Genomic DNA, 6,000 nt, shown 5'->3' on the forward strand with positions numbered 1-6,000 from the left:
AGCTTCTGGGCTCTGTTTGTCTTTCACTGGGGTCGGGTGGATGGCTTTGGGAAAGGTTGAGGGTGGGGAGCACAGCATAGATGATTCTGGAATGGAAGCTGGAGTGACATGTCTTGCGTTCTGTGATGTCTTCTGAAATTTCCCGTCTCGCCACTCCACGCTCCCCACCCCCAGAAGATGCTCTTGGTAAATGCTTGTATCGAGGAGTCTGAGCATCCACGGGGGCCAGGGGACTCAGGGACACCATGGCTGATCCACTCAGCTTCACCTGGAACTTGCTGTGTGGCCTTAGGCAGGTTCCTCTGCTTCTCTGGCCCTCAAGTTCATCCTCTGTAAAGTGTCACGGCCTCTCCCAGGACTAATGCTAGGATTGATTCTAGGTGCTTAACAACAAGGGTCGTAGAGAGCTGGTTGAAATGTCACCCCGATGTCACTGTGGGTGTGTGGTTGAGGGGTCAGCCTTCCTTCCCACCTGAGTTCCTCAGGGGAGCCCAGAATGCTTACTGAGGATTCTCAAGAGGGGGCTTTGGCTGTTCCCTTCTCCCTGTGATGACCAGGTGTGGAACGGGCCCCCTTTCCTTTGACTTCCCCCCCAAGCATCCGTTCACACAGGGACGAGTGTGGAGCTAATTTGACTGGTGACTTGGAGGCAGGCATAGGGGTTTATATCACCCACCTGACAGCCCTGATGAGAATTTAGACCCAAATATTAAACATCCCAATTCTGAAATGTCCCTTGACCATTCCCAGCACATAGAATGTTTTCCTGGCCAACTTTTTCTTCTTGGGTCCCCCTGCTTCCTTCCATGTTTCTGGGCGCTCTCCTGCTTTTTTCTCTCATTTCTGGACAACTTTCTCCCCATCTCCTGGGGCACCCCTGGAAACTCAATATTTCTTTACTATACCTAGCAACCCCACACTTGTAATTCTGTCCTAATCCAGTGGTTCTCAACCCTGGTCTCACATTAAAATTGCCTGTGGGGTTAAAAAATACAATTGCCTGGACCCCAATCCAGCACAATTAAATCCGAAGTTCAGGAAAGGCTGAGAGCTTAGCCACTGAACAACGAATACCATCTCAGCAACCGAACAGCTTTACTATTCATTTCTTTCTCACAACACGACTGATGGAGATTGGGTGGCACTCCTTGCAAGTGATTCAGGGATCCAGTCTCCCTAGTCACAGGGCCCTGGATTACTGCAAATGAAGCTGGGAAATGTAGTCTTTCTTGGTGCTCCAGAAGAGGAAACAGGATCTAACCAGGACATGGGTTTGAGTCCTGGTCCGGGAAGATCCCACATACCGTGGAGCAACTAAGCCTGTGCACCACAACTACTGAGCCTGCACTCTAGAGCCCGCGAGCCACAACTTCTGAGCCCACGTGCCACAACTACCGAAGCCCATGCCCGTGCTCCGCAATAAGAGAAGCCACCGCAAAGAGAAGCCCACGCACGGCAACCAGGAGCAGCCCAACTCACTGCAACAAGAGGAAGCCCGTGCGTAGCAACGGAGACCCAACACAGCCAAAAAAAACCACATTAAATAAATAAATAAATAAAAGCTCCCCAGATGATTCTAACATGTAGCCAAGTGTGCCAACCACTGCCTCTCTATTTTGGACATCACTTTGTAGTGTGGGGAATTTCCTTTTAGTCCCAAACTGGCATCAGTTTTTCCTAATACAGGCAGTTACATTTCTAAAAGGAACTCTGCCCGTTTTTTTTTTTAAAATCCTTTTTCCCTCTTGGCACGGTAGCATGTGGTTAGTAGGGCAGAAAGGATTCTTATCACACTATAGCTGGGAAGACTGGCCTGGAGGGGCAAGGGCTTTGCCTAATGTCACACAGAAAATTGTCGGCAGAGCTGGAACCAGGCTCTTGGACTCTCGGCTCCCAGCCGGGCTTCCCTGCCATGCTGCCTTCCAGAGATGGAGGGGGATTGATTAGAAATGGGGGTAGGGTTGTGCTTGGGGAAGGAGGCACTGTTGGAGGAGAAACATGGGCTAAGAAAGGGAACCACGAGGGATCGCGTGGGCTCCCTTGCCATCCCCAGACTCAGCTCCTCAAGAGACCCAGGGGGTTGAGAGCATCACCTTTAGACAAGCTCACTGGCCCGGCTTCCTCTGGGCTGGGTTTGGTGGGGACCACAGAGTTCTGGGAGAGACAAGTGCAGGCCATGCCAGCTGGTAAGGAGGGCCGTCTAGCTTGTTCCATTGATCTGTTTATCTAGCCTAATTGCCATGATCAGAGTTTTAATTCTTTAGAAACTTCTGTTTTACTATCTAGTAAGGAAAGTTTTCAATTACTCTCTTTTTTTATTTATTATTTTTAAAATAAATTTATTTATATTTTTGGCTGCATTGGGTCTTCGTTGCTGCTCACGGGCTTTCTGTAGTTGCGGTGAGCAGGGGTTACTGTTCATTGCGGCGGGCGGGCTTCTCATTGTCGTGGCTTCTCTTGCTGCGGAGCACCAGCTCCAGGAGCGAGGGCCTCAGTAGTTGTGGCATGCGGGCTCAGTAGTTGTGGCTCTCAGGCTCTAGAGAACAGGCTCAGTAGTCGTGGCGCACTGGCTTAGTTGCTCCGCGGCATGTGGGATCAGACCAGAGCTCGAACCCGTGTCCCCTGCATTGGCAGGCGGATTCTCAACCACTGCACCACCAGGGAAGTCCCTGTGGCTGTAACTTTTGCAGTTTGAAGTGTGACAGCAAAGCTGGCACAAATGTTTTTCCTTCTTCACAGTCTCCTGGATAGATTTGTTCTTAGACCGTTTGATGTTTTTCTTTCCTTTTTTTTTTTTTTTTTTTGGTTGTTGTTTTTTGGCCGTGTGGCTTGTGGGATCTTAGTTCCCTGACCAGGGATGGAACGGGGCCCTCAGCAGCGAAAGCTCGGAGTTCTAACCATTGGACCACCAGGGAATTCCCTTTCTTTCCTTTTGCAGTTGAGCACTTCCACCTTTTCCCTTATAGGAAGCACTTTACGGCTTCTCTGTGGCAGATCCGAATTGCCAGCATCACTTCTCTGGTACTTTGGGGCGATTTTGAGTAAAATAAAAGTTACTTGAACGCAAAGCGCTGTGGTAGCAAGACAGTCGATCTAACTTAGAGGGCTACTAAGTGACTATCAGGTGAAATACGCTGGACAAAGGAATGATGCGTGTCCTGGGCAAGACAGAGTGGGACAGTGAGAGGTTTCATCACTCTACTCAAAATGGCACACAATTTGGGGACTTCCCTGGTGGCGCAGCGGTTAAGAATCTGCCTGCCAATGCAGGGGACACGGGTTCGAGCCCTGGTCCGGGAAGTTCCCACATGCTGCAGAGCAACTAAGCCAGTGTGACACAACTACTGAAGCCCGTGTGCCTAGAGCCCGTGCACCGCCACAAAGAGTAGCCCCGTTCGCCGCAACTAAAGAAAGCACGGGCACAGCAATGAAGACCCAATTCAGCCAAAATTAAATAAATTTATTTTTTTAAAAAAATGGCACGGGGGCTTCCCTGGTGGCGCAGTGGTTGAGAGTCCGCCTGCCGATGCCGGGGACACAGGTTCGTGCCCAGGTCTGGGAAGATACCACATGCCGCAGAGCGGCTGAGCCTGTGAGCCATGGCCACTGAGCCTGCGCGTCCGGAGCCTGTGCCCCGCAACGCGAGAGGCCACAACAGTGAGAGGCCCGCGTACCGAAAAAAAAAAAAAAAAAAAAAAAAAGGCACGCAATTTGAAACTTACAAGTTGTTTATTTCTGAAGTTTTCCATTTAATATTTTTGGACAGCCGTTGCCCATGGGTAACTGAAAGCGCTGATAAGTGGGGACTACTGTATTCATTCAATAATTATCTACTGAGCACCTTTGAACAAGGCGGGGTCCCTACATCCAGAGGCCCAGAGTTTACGGGAGCAGATAGGAAGAGGGTCCTGATCAGGACTCTGTAATGAGAAGCTGTTACGGCAGCACCAAGAAATGGCTCCTCGGTCAGTCCGTGGGAGCATCAAAAAGCATTTCCAAGAGGTGCTGATGCCGGAACGAATTCTCAAACATATGGGGATGTTTGCTAAGTGGATGAATAAATGCTTGTTGCACACTGAAAAGGAATTGGTATTTTGGTAATATTTTTGATATTGAATTTCTTTTTCTACTCTAGAATCCTGCCTATGAGTGTGTGTGCACACGTGTGAGGGGAGGTGGTGGTCGTGGGGTTTTTGCTTAAAGCACAGATCACCTAATTCCCCACTACCTTCCGTTTACAAATTTCCAAGTTAGGAAGGGAGCATCCCCCCACTCCCCTTAGTCTGTCGTGCTACCTTGGCTTAGGGCCAGACTTAAGATACTCAGACTTTCCAGATTAGAATACTCCCCCTTTTTTTGCCTACTGGGGGGCTAAGGTGTGTCCTCATCTACTGTACTTAATGCAGAAAATAAAGCTGTGTTCTCTAAAGAGGGACACAAGACTGGGAGGAAACAAGAATATAAGAAACCAACCTCTGAAATGTTATGCTGCCTTTAGCTCTTGTTTCTTCTCTGCTACACGGACTCCTGGGCCAGTGGGTCCACAGCGTCTGTTACCTTGTACACATTAAGACTCCCAAACCCTATTTTCAACTGCTCATGAGACATATCTCCACCTGGATGGACTTCTTAGAGATTTTCCAAGACCCAAATCCACAGTCGCATGTGCCTGCTGTTCACTTTCCATGTGACTCTCCAAGAACCCCATGGACCCCCTCGGGACACTGTGGTCATTGTTTATGTGGCTTCCCGCCCTCCATAACCAGGAGTTCCTAGAGGGCAGAGGCCAAGCTTTCTTGTCCTTTGGCACAAGGCTTAGTACAATTATATCAACCAAAAACCATTTCTTCGAACAAATGAATACTATCAGCTGACATGTTGACCTTTTCTTCCCTTAAAAAGTTATGAGTTGGGCAACGGCCTCTGAATTTCTGAACAGGAAAGGGATTTATAAGATGCAGTGTCATGTCATTTTACATGGAGGAAGTGGACCCTGTGTGTGTAAGTTCTGAACCCTGAAACCGGTTAGGAACAGAGGCTTCATTCCCTGTATCACCACTAGCTTAGTCAAACGTCAGCATAAATTCATGATGAAGGATCTAGAAAGAACTTAAAGTATGAGCTTTCTGGGACAACACAAAAGGATAAAGGTAAATTTGGCCCAAATGAGACAAACTTTAAACACACACAGACAAACACTCCCAGCTACAGCCCCACACCTGGGAGGGGTCCCGTCAACTAGAGGGATGGTTCGATCCACTTGTTAATTTCAATAGTGACTGTAATCGTTCTGAATAACAGATTGATAGACATTTTCAGGACTCTTGGCGTGAGTGAGTTAGAAAATTATTTTAGGCTGAGGAATCAAGGAGAAAAGCTATTGGGAAGTGAGACTGAGCCTGAGGAAGAGTGTATGGAGAGTTGCCAGAAGATGGAGCTGACGGTTAAGAGCGTTCATTGAACCCACTTAACCAAGGACATCTTTCAGTTGGTGGGAGTCCAGCTCATGGGAGCAGCCAAATATCCTCGAAAAAGGCCATGCTGGAGCCACAGTGCACTGTGGGAACCAGATGTGCCAGGTGTGAGGCATGAGTGTGCACCTCTGACCACCATCCCCACCTAAGGAGGAGAAAGTGCAGCATCCGGATGTTTCTATTTGTATCCTCTCTTATTTCGTGTTTGCAAGTCTTGGCACAGTGCCTGACAATTTCAGAAATTATCTAAGTATTTAAGGCTGTTTCCACCCATTTTTTTCAGGGCTTGGTTTTCCTTCCAGAAACAGATCTTCCTCTCTCTGCAGTTTCTCATAAACCTGCCTTTATACTGTGTAGTACTGGTACCCAAGTGTTGGTCTGTGGACCATTTCATCTGTATCAAGTGAGAAAATTAAGTACAGGAGGATAGTTTATAATTAAGCTGAATATATATAATTTTAAGGATTACCCTTTATTCTGATGTGGTGACTGTGAATTTTATTTCGTCACATGCCGGTATAAGAAA

Source organism: Grampus griseus, assembly GCF_964374135.1.
Source record: "Grampus griseus genome assembly, chromosome: 20".
NCBI classification, from domain to species: domain Eukaryota; kingdom Metazoa; phylum Chordata; class Mammalia; order Artiodactyla; family Delphinidae; genus Grampus; species Grampus griseus.